Genomic DNA, 18,372 nt, shown 5'->3' with positions numbered 1-18,372 from the left:
AACTCATCTGAAAGATCCTTGGCTTATTTTTTTGAATTTCAAATAATTATAAGTATAATTAAATTTGTGGTAACAATATTTTAATCCTGAAATATTGCAATATATTAAAAAAATCAAAATGGAGGGAGGAAGTGAGATGAGAAGGGCTAAACCCTTTAGCGAGGAGGCCAACAAGGCCCTCGTAAATATTGTCAGCACAAGGTGGGAGGACTTGACATAGGGTAGGCATGGAAAACCTCCACCCCGTGCATATAGGAGAATATGGGCTCAGATTGCTGATGTGGTCACATCGGCATCCAACGAAGTGCGCACACCAGACCAGTGCCATAAAAGATGGAACAGCCTGCTGGCAGCAGCCAGAGTAAGTTGAAATTTATATTTAAAATCATACATATGTATTATTTAAATGATGTATGGAAATTTTAATTAGAATCTTGAATGTAATTTCGTTATAGTATAAAATAATTAAATTATTAATTAATTTATGCACCCTAACACTAAGTTGAATCATATTATGAAATATTATTCATATGCAATGCAATGCTAATTTTTAATTGAACATTTAAATCTGTCAGTCTTAAATGTTTATTACCAAGTCCATTAGCTTATGCCGTGCAATGTTATCTTATCATTTACAGAAGAAGATATCTATCAACCATTCAGAGCAAAGGAGGTCGGGCGGCAGCTCTGCTATGGTTCATATTCTCAATGAATATGAGGAGCTTGCGGTCGCGTTGGTGGGGCCTGAAAGCTATTCGGTCACGACCCGTGGTGTGACCGAACCCACCCTTGAGTCTCGTGAGTAGTGGCAACTGTGCACTGTGCAATGTGTCAACCATTACTAAATACATACTAAAAATATCTTAGTTACGCATGTAATGTTATGCAATTAGAATGCAATTTGATATATAACTTTGATGTACTCTTGCTTTACGAATGAGGTCATGTTAGCCCTGGTGAACCCTTGTGCATATGGGGTATTGAAAAGAATTGTAATGTTTTGGGTTATTGAAATATTGATATGTTTTGTTATAAGTTATTTAGAAATTTCATTCGTCTTTCTTTGGTCAAGTGTCCGTAGAGTCAGTGGAGACATCGGCTACTCCCGAGCCTTCAAATATCTCGCAGGAGGAAGAGGAGCAACTGTTGACTCATGTTGAGCAAGAGCAAGAGGAGGAGGAGGAGGAGGAGGAAGACAACAAAATTGTTTTTGTAGGGAGGGAAACAACCTACGGCCATCTCTATTGAGATGGATGATGCACTGGGACCAAGCAGTGTGCAGGTGGTGACGCCGAGGCACGTAACATTGCAAACGCCGACCCCACGGAGGTCCGGTCAGCGGGGTGAGCAATCGCCTACCATGGAGGGCCAGACAGAGAGCTTATTATCCCTGTGCAGGGAGACGGTCGCGATCAGTCATGATCTTATCCAGGGTTTCGCGGGTTTCTCCGCAAACTGGAGCCAATTTCCAGCAACCTGAAGCGAGTTCTGCACAAACTTCTCTAACTGGTCTTCTGAGCAAGCACAGACTGCATGGGAGACGTTGGAGGCCATTCGGCAGCAAACAGCCACAACCAATGCCCTACGGCATGCGTTGCTGGCTGGACACGGCGCTGCACCCCAGGGTGTCGTGTCAGCTCGCAGCGAGACTCCGAGCATGCAAGCGAGTATGGAGGACACAGTTCCTCCTGACTCGGAAGTGGAGCCTCAGGCTTCTGCTTCCACTCCGTCACCTCCACCACGGCAGGAAGTCTTGCCATCCCACACTGCACAATGCCGTCGTGTCGGTCCGCGTAGACCAAAACGGGCGGGTGGGGTTCGAACATGGGGTGGGACAGGCCCTGTAGGGAAACGTGGCCGCAGGTTGGGAGGGTGGAGTGTTTTTCAAAAGTTTCAATGTTCAATGTTCAACTGTTTTTTCTTCTTTTGTTAATTGTTAACGTTTTGGGGATTTGAGGGAAGGTTGGGTTGGGGCGGGGGGGGGAGGGAGGGGGGGCAGGGTTGGAGGGAGGGTGTTGTTAAATAGTTTATTAAAAATTCTTTTTTTATCTTTGTTAATAAAAAAAATCTTTAATTCAACAAATTTTGTGCCTTCTCTCTTGGTTACATTAGTTATCAAATTTACAGTTGTTCATCCTTATTTGTTTATTCTTTTATTATAGCAGTACTTTACTTAAACTTAAACTTTACTTAAACTAAGGGTTAATTCCGATGATAGGCCAGTGCAGGCAAGACAACAAGGTAACCCCACGCAAATGAAACTTTTGATTAACCCGAACTGTAAAATGAACATTTGAATATCCACAATGATAGTTCATGCAAAGCGTTCATTAATGAGCTGCTGACGCAACAGCTTAGCGGCTGTGTAACTGCCACTGGCTACTGGTCTTCGGGAGGGGGGTTGGTGATACCAGTGCTAGATCACCAGGCTGATTGTGCTCCCCTTTGTCCTCGCCTGCGTCCTCTTCCGCCTCTTCCTCCACTTCATCCTTGCTGGCTAGCTCTTCTGTCTCCCCTCCTTCTGGAGGTGGACCTGCAGCCTGATCTGGCATTACTTGTCCTCTTTTTATAGCTAGGTTATCCAGCATGCAACACACCACAATAAACTCTGCGACCTGGTCAGGGTGGTACTGTAGGCTGTCTCCAGAATGATCCAGGCATCTGAAGCGCTGCTTTAGGACTCCAATTGTCTTTTCAACGATGTTGCGAGTCTCTATGTGACTTTCATTATATCGTTTCTGTGCTTCAGTAACGGGATTATACAGAGGGGTCATCAGCCAACTGGCAAGACCATACCCATTATCCCCCAGCATCCAACCGTAACCTTCTGGCTGATTGACAAACAGGTCAGGGATAGCACTTTCACATAAGATGTGCACATCACGGATGCTGCACATGTAGGAAATGTAGCATTCACTGTTAAAATTGTTTGATTGTGATCGACAACAAGCTGCACATTTAGTGAGTGGAACCCCTTTCTGTTACGAAACACCTCCGCGTTCTTTAAGGGAGCTTTCAGGGCAATATGCGTGCAGTCTATTGTTCCCTGTACCTTGGGGAACTGTGATATCCTGTAGAAACCCAAAGCCCTCTCGGTCTGTGCCTCCCTGCTCATTGGGAAGCTTATGAAGTCCATCCTGCGAGCGTAAAGTGCTTCAGTTACCTGTCGAATGCAGTAGCGTGCTGAGAGATATGGCAGATGTCACCAGCTGAAGCCTGAAAAGATCCCGATGCGTAGAAGGCTAAGGCAGCAGTAATCTTCATCTCAATGGACAGTGCGGTTCTGATGGTGCTGGAAGGCTGCAGATCACCCTTGATAAGTTGACATATCTCATCAAAGACCTCCTTCTGGAATCGCAGCCTCCTAAGACAAGCATTTTCAGATAAGTTCAGGTAAGATTGCTTTTCCAAGTACCTTTATTGGCTGTACGGTCTCCTCTGTCTTCGTCTCCGTCTACGCATTACTCTGCCACCTCTTCGATTGATCCTTTCAGTAACCAGTGTGTGAGCAGTTGCAATTAAAGGCAGGGAAAGCATAGGCCCCATAATCACTATCAATAATTACTTTCACTAATTTTAATAATCGCACTACTCTACTCTCTATTCTCTAATCACAATACTCTGCACTCTCTGTACTCTCTACGCTGTATACCAGTAAGTCTGATAGGCCCCAACAATATCAGTAAATAACTTCACTATGTAAAAGCAATTTACAAAATAATTTCAATATATAAAAGCTATTTACCAAAAATAACTTGATAATAACTATTTATATTCCCTGTCCCAATATTCTGAGTACAATTATTTTTAAATTAACTCTCTAAATAACTCACAGCTAATCCTCCACCCTTCCTCTGAAATTCAAAATGGCGTCTGTAGTGCCCATTTCCTCCTCTTAGGCCCAGTAAAAGCAACTATTTCTCAGCACGCTTTTGGGCCTTGCATCGGCCCAGCGAAGTGCATGCTAGGTGCCGAAACTTGGAATGGGCCTTGTGTGGGCAATCATTTGGGCGATCATCTCGGCGATCAAAGTTTTTCTGGCGATGTTTTGGGCCTAGTTTCCACTTTTTGCTGAAAATGGGTGATAGAGATCCATTTTGGGCGATAGATGGGCCATAGATGTGCCAATGTGAAGTGGAAAGTCTAGCCCAAGAAATAGGAGCAGGAGTAGGCCATTTGGCCCCTGGAGCCTGCTCTGCCATTCAATAAGATTATGGTTGATCTTCTACCTCAACTCCACTTTCCTGCACTATCCTCTTATCCCTTGATTCCCTTAATATCCAAAAATCTATCGCTCTCTGTCTTGAATATACTCAACGACTGAGCTTCCACAGCCCTCGAGGATAGAAAATTCCAAAGATTCACCACCCTCTGTGTCATGTATCCAAACACGTTTACTGCTTGTACTATTACATATGATGTGCCACCAGAGGGCACTACTATGGAAAATTTGTACACCAGCTGTATGGTCACTAAGGTGTTCCACCAGAGGGCACTGCAATGGGAGACTTGTATGTCACCTGTACAGGTGTGCCTGGTCGAGTATAAAAGGCAGGCCACCATGTGTGGTACGCACTCTGGAGTTTCATTAAATGGACTAAGGTCACTACAGTTCAAGTACAATACATAAGAACATAAGAACATAAGAATTAGGAACAGGAGCAGGCCATCTAGCCCCTCGAGCCTGCTCCGCCATTCAAAAAGATCATGGCTGATCTGGCCGTGGACTCAGCTCCACTTACCCGCCCACTCCCCATAACCCTTAATTCCCTTATTGGTTAAAAATCTATCTATCTATGATTTGAATACATTCAATGAGCCAGCCTCAACTGCTTCCATGGGCAGAGAATTCCACAGATTCACAACCCTCTGGGAGAAGAAATTCTTTCTCAACTCGGTTTTAAATTGGCTCCCCCATATTTTGAGGCTGTGCCCCCTAGTTGTCGTCTCCCCGACCAGTGAAAACAACCTCTCTGCCTCTATCTTGTCTATCCCTTTCATTATTTTAAATGTTTCTATAAGATCACTCCTCATCCTTCTGAACTCCAATGAGTTCAGACCCAGTCTACTCAATCTATCATCATAAGGTAACCCCCTCATCTCCGGAATCAGCCTAGTGAATCGTCTCTGTACCCCCTCCAAGGCTAGTATATCCTTCCTTAAGTAAGGTGACCAAAACTGCATGCAGTACTCCAGGTGTGGCCTCACCAATACCCTGTACAGTTGCAGCAGGACCTCCCTGCTTTTGTACTCCATCCCTCTCGCAATGAAGGCCAACATTCCATTCGCCTTCCTGATTACCTGCTGCACCTGCAAACTAACTTTTTGGGATTCATGCACAAGGACCTTCAGGTCCCTCTGCACCGCAGCATGTTGTAATTTCTCCCCATTCAAATAATATTCCCTTTTACTGTGTTTTTTTCCAAGGTGGATGACCTCACATTTTCCGACATTGTATTCCATCTGCCAAACCTTAGCCCATTCGCTTAACCTATCTACATCTTTCATTAGATGCTCTGATAATGACTCCACATTGCCTTGTGGAGTCATTATCAGAGCATCTAATGACATAACAATTGGCGACGAGATTATGGACTTTCACGCGAAAATGGCTAACCTTGGTACGTTGCAGCAGTTCATCGATGGTGATGATTGGGACGCCTTTGTGGAGAGGCTCAACCATTTCTTCACAGCAAACAACCTGGCAGGCGATAATCTGGCCACATTGGCTGATAAGCGCAGAGCTATCCTGCTAACCAATTGTGGGCCCACCATCTATGGCCTCGTCAGGGACCTGCTGGTGCCAATGAAGACAACGACCAAGACGTACGAGGAGCTTGTCATGCTAATCAAAGAATAACTCAAGCCCAAAGGGAGCATCCTCACAGCCAGACACCGGTTTTATACCCACCGACAGCCCGAAGCGAAATATGCTGCAGACCTCAGGAGGCTGGCGGCACCGTGTGATTTCGGTGACCACCTCACAGAAGCGCTGTGGGATATCTTTGTCATCGAAATCGGTCACGAGGGCCTTCTGCACAGACTACTATCTGCGGATACCACAGTCACACTGCAGAAGGCCATCACCATGAGCCAGGCATTCATGACCTCGACCTGCGGTTCTAGGCAGATGACTCATCCTCAGGACTCAAACCCGGCAAGTACTGTACACAGAATGGCTCCTTTTAGAGGCTGGACTGTAGAATGTGAATTTCCTCAGAGTAGAGAGACCAGACCCCCCGAGTCCCTTAACTCAGGGTCCGCCAACGGGGACTAATCGAGTAGCACCATGTTGGCATTGCGGAGGGAATCACAGGGCTCACCAGTGCCGTTTTAAGGACTATGTGTGCAAAGGCTGCAGCACAAAGGGCCACCTCCAGTGAACGTGTAAAGGAAATATGACTCACTGTGTTGATGAAGAGTCTGCAGATGGCCACGAATCCAGCGCGATTATGAAGTGATAGTCAGAGAGGCAACTCAGCCCCATGATGAGGTGTATGGCATGTTTACCTGCACCACAGAATGTTCCCCTTGAGGATGGAAGTCGAGATAAACGGCATTCCAGTCTTCATGGAAGTGGACACAGGAGCGAACCAGTCAGTAATGAATCAAGAAGCCTTTGAGAGACTATGTGACAATCAAGCTGAACGACCCAAGTTGGTCTCGGTTCAGGCAAAGATGCACACCGACACCAATGAATTTATCCCAGTCGTTGGTGGTGCGGAAGTAAAATTACTTCATGATGACGCAGTGCACAAGTTACCACTGTGGATTGTTGCAGGTGATAGACCAATGCTACTCAGAAGAAGGTGGATGGAGAAGATCCATTATAGTTGGGAAGATTACATCCCTCCAGCGATTGACGTACCCGCGCTCAGAGGCAAAGTAAGCCCCCACCTGAGGTTGGATCCGGTACCAGAGAGCAGACCAGCACAGCACCCGAGGCACAGACCACTCAGCACAACTGCATGGAGATGATCCAGCTGAGACGAGCCGAATGTACCTTCCAGGCTCCAGTGGCAGGACTCTGGAGGAAGAGAATCGGATCCAAAGGCGACTTCCCAGCCTCGGCGGCAGAACCTGGGGAGAAGAGGATCACAGCAGCCGACATCGTGGCTGGAAGAAAGATAGCATCCAAACCACGAGATGAAGCGCTGAAGAAAAAGATGGCGACCGCCAGTCCACGAGGTGCAGCGCTGATGGAGCAACATGTGGTACCAAGCGAAGAAGATGGTTGGGGTAAAGATAGCAAAGCTCTCTTAAAGGAGGCCAGCAACCCACCACATTTAAAGGGACAGGTCCACATTCTCAATCGATGTAATAGCAACTGTGAGTTAAATGTAAAGCTTGTAATTGATGATCAGAGTTTTTTAATACATGTAATAAGCAAAAATAAGTTGTGCGATTGTGATCGGAGCTACAGTTTATCTACAATGAGTAATGAAACGCTGTGCGATGTAGGATTTCAATGGCATTCAGTTAATGTAGCGGGCATACACCCATCGGGAGCACACCGGTCCAGCGAGCTACCCAATGCTATAGCCTGCGTCCGTAGGACCAGAGTGATGCAACATGGATTGTGGCCACAAGCAGCTAATATATACAAGCTGCAGAGCAAGCGATCTCAGGGGGGCAACAGCACCAGTATCGATAACCTGCCCTTGATCGGCTCCACCTTTCGGGCACCCGATGGCACTGACCGCCACGAGCCTGAAAGAGCAAACTGCGCTAAGGCCCTATCGTCACCAAGGCTACACCCGGGAACAAAGGGTCACCCGCAACGATTCTCCCAAATGGGACCGGGACCGGCCAGGATCCCAAATAACGCCCAGGCAAGCAAGTCAGCAGTTCCCTGCGCACTGCTGGATGACTGCTGCTCCCCAAGGAAAGGACAGGGAGGTCACAGGCATCTGTGAACCTGCCCAACGTTAGGAGCAACGGCAAAGGCCCCGCGAGCAGGCAACTTGAGCCAAACAGGTTCCCACTGCCATCAAACTACCTGGACACCATCCAGCAGTTCTGGTACTAGTTTGTCCTCACACACCGATGCTGACACCAATACCGATTCCAAGTATGTATCAAGAATGAATGTACCTCAATAGTCAAATGTACTTGCCTCACAACTGTACCACAAATGTAATGATGTAAATGCAAATTTTTTTTCTGGACTTGAATGTATATGAATGTAATGACCCACCGGCACAATCTATATGTGGTGGGGGGGGAGGGGGAGAATGGAATGGTCATGGATGCACAATCAGAACCCACCAGCACCTCTACTGTCAACGAAACACCACCTACTCACCCAAGATGGAAACGACCCTCCAAGGGCCAACCAGATAGAGCTAAGCCCAGAGCACAGTCAATGCAAGAAGGCTATTTGCACTAAGGACTTGGGGGAGAGTGATGTCATGTATCCAAACATGTTTACTGCTTGTACTATTACATATGATGTGCCACCAGAGGGCACTATTATGGGAAACTTGTACACCAGCTGTATGGTCACTAAGATGTGCCACCAGATGGCACTGCATTGGGAGACTTGTAGGTTATCTGTACAGATGTGCCTGGTCTAGTATAAAAGGCAGGCCACCATGTGTGATATGCACTCTGGAGTTACATTAAATGGACTAAGGTCACTACAGTTCAAGTACAATACATTGCGTCAAGGACTCTTTATCAGAGCATCTAAAGACATAACACTCTGAGTGAAGGACTTTCTCCTCATCTCAGTGCTAAATGGTCGACCCCTTATTCAGAGACTGTGACCCCTGGTTCTAGACTCCCCAGCCAGGAGAAATATCCTCCCTGCATCTCCCCTGTCAAGCTTTGTAAAAATTTTGTATGTTTCAATTAGATCACCTCTCATTGAGAATAGACTTAGCTTACTCAATCTCTCCTCATAGGGTAATTCTCCCATCCCAAGAATCAATCTGGTCAACCTTCATTGCACCCCCTCGATGGCAAGTATATCCTTCCTTAGGTAAGGAGATCAAAAACTGCACACAATACTCCAGGTATGGTCTTCGCAGGGCCCTATATAAGTGCGGTAAGATATCTTTACTCATACACAAATCCTCTTATAATAAAAGCCAACATACCATTTGCTTTCTTAATAGCTTGCTGTACCTGCATATTCATTTTCAGTGATGCATGTACAAAGACACCCAGGTCCCTCTGAACACCAACATTTTCCAATCTCTCACCATTTAAAAAATACTCTGTTTTTCTATTTTTCCTACCAAAGTGGATAACTTCACATTTCTCCATATTATATTCCATTTGACACATTCTTGCCCACTCACTTAGCCTGTCTATATCCCCTTGAAGCCTGTTTGCACCCTCCTCACAACTTACATTCCCACCTTGCTTTGTATCATCAGCAAACTTGGATATATTACATTTGGTCCCTTCATCCAAATCATTGATATAGATTGTAAATAGCTGAGGCCAAAGCACTGATCCTTGCAGTATCCCACTAGTTACAACCTGCCAACCTGAAAATGACCCTGGAGTATTGTGTACAGTTTTGGTCTCCTTACTCTCTGTTTTCTGTCCGTTAACCAATCATCAATCCATGCTAGTTTATTATCTCCAATCTCTTGAGCCCTAATTTGGTTAATAACCTCTTGTGTGGCACCTTATCAAATGATTTTTGAAAATCCAAATACACCACATCACTGGTTCCCCCTTTTCTATTTACAGCACGAAAGGAGGCCATTTTGGCCTATCGTGTCCACGCCGGCCGACCAAGAGCTATCCGGCCTAATCCCACTTTCCAGCTCTTGGTCCGTAGCCCTGTAGGTTACAGCACTTTAAATGCACATCCAATTATTTTTTAAATGTGGTGAGCTTTCTGTCTCTACCACCCTTTAAGGTAGTGAGTTCCAGACTCCCACCACCCTCTGGATAAATACATTTCCCTTCATATCTTCTCAAAACCTCCCCACAATTACTTTAAATCTATGCCCCCTGGTTGTTGACCCCTCTGCCAAGGGAAACAGGACCTTCCTTTCCACTCTATCGAGGCCCCTCATAATTTAATACACCTCAATCAGGTCTCCCCTCAGCCTCCTCTGTTCCAAAGAAAACAGACCCAGCATCTCCAATCTTTCCTCATAGCCAAAATTCTCCAATTCAGGCAACATTCTTGTAAATCTTCTCTGCACCCTTTCCAGTGCAATCACATCTTTCCTGTAATGTGGTGACCAGAACTGCACACAGTACTCCAGCTGCAGCCTAACCAGAGTTTTATACAGTTCAAGCATAAAGTCCTTGCTCTTGTATTCCGTGCCTCAATTAATAAAGGCAAGAATTCCATATGCCTTCTTAACCACCTTATCTACCTGGCCTGCTACCTTCGGGGATCTGTGGACCTGCACTCCAAGGTCCCTTTGTTCCTCTACACTTTTCAGTGTTGTACCATTTAATGTATATTCCCTTGCCTTGTTAGACCTCCCCAAATGCATTACCTCACACTTATCTGGATTGAATTCCATTTGCCATTGTTTTGCCCACCTAACCAGTACATTGATATCTTCCTGCAGTTTGCAGCTTTTCCTTCATTATCACCCACACAAGCCCAAGTCATTGATATATACCACAAAAAGCCAAGGATGTAGCACTGAGCCCTGCGGAACCCCACTGGATACAGCCTTCCAGTCACAAAAACACCCATCAACTTTTAACCTTTGCTTCCTGCCTCCAACTTGCCACTTTGCCCTGGATCCCATGGGCTTTTACTTTCGTGACCAGTCTGCCATGTGGGACCTTATCAAAAGCTTTGCTAAAACCCATATACACTACATTATATACATTGCCCTCATCAACCCTCTTGGTTACCTCCTCAAAAAATTCAATCAAGTTAGTCAGACACGACCTTCCCTTAACACTTAGCAGGGTTACATTTGCTGCCTTCGAGTCCGCGGGAAGCATTCTAGAATCTCTGGAAATTTGAAAGATGACAACCAATGCATCCACTATCTCTATAGCCACCTCTTTCAAAACCCTAGGATGTAGGCCATCAGGTCCAGGGGATTTATCTGCTTTCTGTCCCATTAATTTCTCCAGTATTATTTTTTTACTAATACTAATTTCTTTCAGTTAGTCATTCTCACTAGACCCTTGGTTCTAGCAAGTATTTTGCGTCTTCTTCCGTGAAAACAGGCACAAAATATTTGTTTAATTTCTCTGCCATTTCCTTATTTACCATTATAATTTCTCCTGTCTCAGCTTGTAAGGGACCCACATTTATTTTCACTAATCTTTTCCTTTTTACATACCTATAAAAGCTTTTACATTCTGCTTTTATGTCTCTCGCTTGTTTTTTACTCTCATATTCTATTTGCCCTTTCTTTATCAATTTCATGGTACTGCTTTGCTGAATTCAAAAATCCCCTCAATCTTTGGGTTTACTACCCTTTTTGACAACATTATGGGCCCAAGTTTCCACATGATAAAAAACGGGCGCCCCTCCGAGCTGGGCGCCTGTTTCTCGCGCCAAAAACGGCGCCGGAAAACAAAAGGCGCGATTCTGGAGCGCCCTGCAGCTCCATGTCTGCTTGGTGTGGTGCCCGGGGGGCGGAGCCTACACTCACGCCGATTTTGTAAGTGGGAGGGGGCGGGTACCATTTAAATTAGTTTTTTTCCTGCCAGCAACGCTGCGCGTGTGCGTTGGAGCGTTCGCGCACGCGCAGTGTGAAGGAAACATTGGCACTCGGCCATTTTTGTAGTTCTTTGTAGCTGTTTAATTTTTGAACATTTTTTAATAAAAGCACATTGCCATCAGCACATCAGCACTGAGGCTTCTTGCAGCAGTGAGAAGGCTGCAGGAAGCCTCAGAAAGATGAGGCAGCCGTTTCCCTCCCCACCCCCCCCCGCGGGAACGAACGGCTTCTTCACCCCCCCCGCAGGAATGAATGGCTGTTTCCCCCCCCCCCGCGGGAACAAGCGGCTGCCTCCTTCCCTTCCCCCCCCCCCCCCCCCCGCAGCATTCTCCCTGGCTGAAGCACTTTCACACAGGTGGGAAGATGGTTTATTTAATCTTTTCTTTGCTTATAAATTTTTATTCATGTTGGATTTATTTTTATAATATTTGTATAAGTATAAATAAGGATTGATTATAGAATTTAATGACTTCCCTCCCCCCCCCCACCTCGTTCTGGATGCCTAATTTATAACCTGCGCCTGATTTTTTAATGTGTAGACAAGGTTTTTTCAGTTCTACAAAAATCTTCACTTGCTCCATTCTAAGTTAGTTTGGAGTACGTTTTCACTGTGGAAACTTTGAAATCAGGCGTCAGTGGCAGGACACGCCCTTTTTGAAGAAAAAATTCTGTTCCAAAGTGGAACTGTTCTACCTGACTAGAACGGCAGAAAAAAAAATGTGGAGAATTGCGATTACTAAGATAGTCCGTTCTCCACCAGTTGCTCCTAAAAATCAGGTGCAAGTCATGTCGAAACTTGGGCCCAATAAACCTGTTCCTTTGATCTAATACTATCTTTAACTTCTCTTGTTAGCCACAGTTGGACCACTTTTCCTGTGGGCTTTTGTGCCTTAAAGGAATGTATATTTGTTGTAAATTATCTATTAATTCTTTAAATGGTAACCATTGCTTGTCTACCATTATATCTTTTAATTTAATTTTCCAATCTACCTTAGTGAACTCACCCCTCATACCTACATAATTTGCTTTGTTTAGATTTAAGACCCTAGTTTCAGATTAAACTGAATCATTTTCAAACTCACTATAATATTCTATCATATTATGGTCACTCTTCCCTAAAGGCCCCTTTACTACAAGATTATTAATTAGCCTTTTTGGATACGTACGGGCTCCGTAGTGGGTTGGGAACACGATGTTTTGCTCCCTGCGTTCTTCAGGGCGACATTACCTAAATGGCCACATTTGAAGAAGTCATGCATGTCTCCCGGCCCAATTAAGTGGAGCAGGCCTGATGACATCATCGATTACTCAGCGCCGATATTTAAAGCAGCCTTGTACTCAACTCATTTGCTCGAAGAGAGTGGAACCTGAAATAGAAACCGCTCAGGACTGTTCCAAACTTTAAATGATGGATACTCAAAGGTAGAGTGCTGCACCCAGATTCAGTAATACATCCCTGCATATTCTGGTGGAGACAGTGAGAGCACACAGGGAGGTCCTGTTTCCTGCAGATAGGTGCAAGAGACCTCCCAAAGACACCAAAAGGGTCTAATTAGAGCTAGCAGTGGAGGCCAGCAGCAGGGATGTGGTCAGAGGACCTGCATACAGGGCAGGAAAAGATTCAATGATCTCATGTGGTCAGGAAAGATGAGTGCAACACCACACTCCCCTTCATAAGAACATAAGAAATAAGAGCAGATGTAGGCCATTTGGCCGCTCGAGCCTGCTCCACCATTCAATAAGATCATGGCTGATCTTATCATGGACTCAGCTCCACTTCCCTGCCCGCTCCCCATAACCCTTTACTCCCTTATCGCTCAAAAACTGTCTATCTCCACCCTAATTATATTGAATGACCCAGCCTCCACAGCTCTCTGGAGCAGAGAATTCCATAGATTTATAACCCTCCTGAGAGAAGAAATGCCTCCTCATCTCAGTTTTAAATGGGTGGCCCCATTTTCTGAGACTATGTCCCCTAGTTTTAGTTTCCCCTATGAGTGGAAATATCCTCTCTGCATCCACTCTTCATCCTGATGTACCTGTCACCACATCCCCATCACTCTGCCTTCCCAAGTCTACTCCTGCACATCATTCCTCACACAAAAATACCTCCAGATCTACCCATCCCTCTCTCTCTATGGACATACTCACATCCCCATCTGACTAACCACCCCTCACACTCACCCTCATCACAATGCAAACATAGAAAGTAACAACACAAAAGGAGGCATTTTTGCATTGGCAGCCCACTCCCTCATAGTTACCCTCTACAGATGTAACCCATCCATTCCTTACACTCATTCCATCACTCTCAGTCAAAGTTCTCTTCTTTCCCTCTTTGCAAGAGAAAAGAGCCCATAACACGTGGGAGAGGCAGAGAACCGCGGTGGACCTCCAATATTCACATAGCTGAATCCAGCAGTGGAAAGGTCCTTGGAGATAGTGGGAGTTGCAGAGCTGCACAGTTGCAGGAGGAGCAGAATTTGGCGGGACCCTCATAGGCTCCAAAACCCAGAGGACACCCGCCAAAAGTGTCTAACGAGTCGCAGCAGGGAAGTGAGCAGCCTGCCTCTACCTCTGCTGAAACCACAGGGGTTGCACCTCGTAGAAGCACTCAGAAAAGTGAAAAGACACAAAAGTAGATGCACAAGGGTATGCACATGGGTGCATGAAAAAATTTTAGTGGTATGGTTCAGTTATTTTGATGACGCATATAAATGTTTTTCGTTGCACCACTTGTCCTTTTATGCCTGCTACCATGGAATTGTTTTTTTCATGTGGAGTGAATGGTGATTACTTAACCTCGAGAACTGGGGTTTGGGTGAGATAAATGGCTTGTTCATTGTAGAGATGCTTTATGGTGTTGTTGTGGGAGGGAGGGGGTATTTAATACAGCATGTGACAGCCATATGGGTGCATTGGAGCAAGTTAAGCAAATCTGGCCATGATGAGACCAACCCAGTGCTTCACAGAAGCTTAATCAAACAACAATGGGCACAGAGCAAAAGAATGAGATATTAGGAGGGCCCATCAAAAGCTTAGTCAAGGAGTTGGGTTTGATGGAGGCTCTTAAAAGAAGATAGGAAAGTGGACAGGTTTGGAAGGGAATTCTAGAGAGTGGGGCTTAGATGGCTGAAGGCCTGATCGCCAATGATGGGTCGAAGAGAGTGAGGAATACAAAAGGGGCCAGAGTTGGAGGAACAGAGAGGTCTGTGGCAAATTGTAGGTCTGGAAAAGGTTACAGAGACAGGGAAGGATGAACATTTTAAATTGCAGGCATTGGAAGACCAGGATCAATATAGGCCAGAAAGGATATGAGTGATGAGTGAGCAGGACTTTGCGTAGCCAATGAACTGAAGTTCACAGAGAGTAGATGATGGGAGTGAGCCTGGTTCAACCTGAGACAGTGCCTGGGAATGGGGTGGAATTGGTGGCAAAGGTACAAAGTTTGTAGTGGGATCTGAAGATGGAGGCTTTGATCTTCGCAATGTTTAACTGGAGGAAACTGTAGCTCATCCAAGATTGGATGCTGGACAAACAGTCTGACTGCGCAGAGGCAATGAAGGGGTCGAGAGAGGGTGAGCTGTGTGTCGTTAGTGTAGATGTCGATTTTGCTACGGGACAGCATGTAGCTGAGGGAGAAGAGGGGGACAAGGAAAGATCTTTAAAGGACCCAAGAGATAATGTTGCAGAGACAGGAAGAGAAGCCATCGCTGGCGTTGTCTACAATTGACTAAATAAGACTGGAAGTAAGGGCAGTCCCACTGAGCTAGAGAATGGAGGAGAGGAACTGGAGAAATTGAACAAATTGCACCAGAATTTACTGAAATGGTGCAATCAGCAACTTATATTGAAGATTACTTGGAATCTCATTAGCATATACCGGTACCGAAAAAAATGGGTAAAATGAGTGGAAATTAGTTGAAACAATTGAGCCCAATGAAAGCACATTATGCCATAGTTACATTTTCTATATGAAAAGGAAAGTTTGAAGCCTTCTTGGCACAACAGCCTAGAAATTGGAACCTTTAGCGCCAGCTGTTAAGGTCAGTTTTGAAGAAATAATGGCGGCTGCCTCGCTTCCATTGCGGAATCTGGCGGCCACAATATTGGGCAAGACAGCAGCACTGCAAATGCCTGCGCTTGTCTCAAATATTTTAATGATCAAGAGCATGACGTCAATCAGCATGCTGAGCGAAATTGGACATCGCCGCTCCTTATACCGCCCTCTCCCATCCTCTATCATCGAACTACAGTACGCGAATGACACTTGCGTCTGCATACATTCAGAGGCGGAACTCCAAGCCATCGTCAACACCTTCACCAAGGCGTACAAAAGCATAGGCCTTACACTAAACATCTATAAGACAAAAGTCCTCCACCAACCTGACCCCGCCACACAGCACTACCCCCCGGTGATCAAAATCCATGGCCCGGCCTTGGACAATGTGGACCATTTTCCATATCTCTGGAACTTATTATCAGTAAGGGCAGACATTGATGACGAGGTCCAACACTGCCTTCAATGTGCCAGCACAGCTTTCAGTAGTCTGAGGAAGAGAGTGTTTGAAGACCAGGACCTCAAATCTGGCACCAAGCTTATGGTTTACAGGGCAGTAGTGATACCCGCCCTCATATATGGCTCAGAGACGTGGACCATATACAGTAGACACCTCAAAGTGCTGGAGAAATATCACCAACGCTGTCTCCACAAGATCCTGCAAATCCACTGGGAGGCTAGACACACCAACATCAGTGTTCTCGCTCAGGCCAACATCCCCAGCATCAAAGCACTAACCACACTTGACCAGCTCCATTGGAGGGACCACATCATCCGCATGCTCGATACGAGACTCCCAAAGCAAGCACTCTACTCGGAACTCCTACACGGCAAGCGATCCCTAGATGGACAGAGGAAACGTTTCAAGCACACCCTCAAAGCCTCCTTGATAAAGTGCAACATCCCCACCGGCACCTGGGAATCCCTGGCCCGAGACCGCCTTAAGTGGGGGGAGAACATCCGGAAGGGCATTGAGCCCCTAGAGGCTGATTCCGGAGATGAGGGGGTTACCTTATGATGATAGATTGAGTAGACTGGGTCTTTACTCGTTGGATTTCAGAAGGATGAGGGATGATCTTATAGAAACATTTAAAATAATGAAAGGGATAGACAAGATAGAGGCAGAGAGGTTGTTTCCACTGGCCGGGGAGACTAGAACTAGGGGGCACAGCCTCAAAATACGGGGGAGCCAATTTAAAACCGAGTTGAGAAGGAATTTCTTCTCCCAGAGGGTTGTGAATCTGTGGAATTCTCTGCCCAAGGAAGCAGTTGAGGCTAGCTCATTGAATGTATTCAAATCACAGATAGATAGATTTTTAACCAATAAGGGAATTAAGGGTTATGGGGAGGGGGCGGGTAAGTGGAGCTGAGTCCATGGCCAGATCAGCCATGATCTTCTTGAATGGTGGAGCAGGCTCGAGGGGCTAGATGGCCTACTCCTGTTCCTAATTCTTATGTTCTTATGTCACTGAGAGCATGCAGAAAACAAACGGAAAGAGCGGAAGGAGCATGCGACAAAACAGATTCCCCACCCACTCCTTCCTTCAACCACTGTCTGTCCCACCTATGACAGAGACTGTAATTCCGGTATTGGACTGTACAGTCACCTTTTAAAGTGGAAGCAAGTCTTCCTTGATTTCGAGGGACTGCCTATGATGATGATGATACTGCCCTCTCCCAAGCACACCTATGCATGCAGCCATTGCCAGTGCGTATACCAGGGAGAAAGCGGAGATCTATAAGGAGTCTTCAATAACTATACAGAGTATGTGCATCCCCACCGAACACAGGCTCTGATCACTGTTTCAAATCATTTTGACATTCGATGGTGTAATTAGAAATTCGATGACACATGTGGCATGAGTTTTCATAACTTTAAGTATTTGGAAGCTCAAACTGCTAGAATGATTCCACCCAAATTGCAGTTATTTAATCAGTTATTTATTTATTTTTTGATTAAGGATTGTACTTGACAAATTAGCTGCCTAAATAATTGAGAGTTTCAGCAGTTGAATTGAACATAGATTTCAGCTAAATGGCAGGTTGCATTCTTTAAAATCCAGCAGATTAGTGTATTTTTAGGCTTGAATTTATCTTGCATACCCTCTCTGTCAACCTACAAAACACGAGAAACATAATCGGAAACATTGCACTTAACTTTCATAGATGGCGATTTCCTGAGAACTCTGCACAGGTCCTTTAGACCCGACCTTTGGCCTCTTGCTGATCGGACCGCCTGAAAGAGTGTGTTGCATGAGAGGTTCTGCGCAGTGCTCATTTAAATCAGCAGGCAGCACATAAATAATGGTGCTGCCTGCGCTCTTGTTACGGGTGGGAGTATTGAATTTCTAGGCCAGCATAGTTAAGAAAATGCAATTGTGCAAGTTTTTTCATTTTGAATGCAAATAATTCTGATGCCATAATGATGCATTTTCAAAAATACAGAAAAAAAATGAGGACTTAGTGAGGATGATCGCATTCGTCCTCCCACCACTGCCACTCCACCAGTGCCCTTGCTGTTGGCCTGTCAGCCAGCCAGCCCAGACTGCTGCCGCCTATGCCGAGACAGTGCAATCTGAAGCCGAGTCTTCTCGGTGCAAAGATGCTCAAGGTCATCCACGGTCTCTCCCACTGAAAGTCAGCAGC

This window comes from Pristiophorus japonicus, chromosome 17 (genome assembly GCF_044704955.1).
Source record: "Pristiophorus japonicus isolate sPriJap1 chromosome 17, sPriJap1.hap1, whole genome shotgun sequence".
Classification (NCBI taxonomy): Eukaryota; Metazoa; Chordata; class Chondrichthyes; family Pristiophoridae; genus Pristiophorus; species Pristiophorus japonicus.
This window is presented reverse-complemented; position numbering follows the sequence as displayed.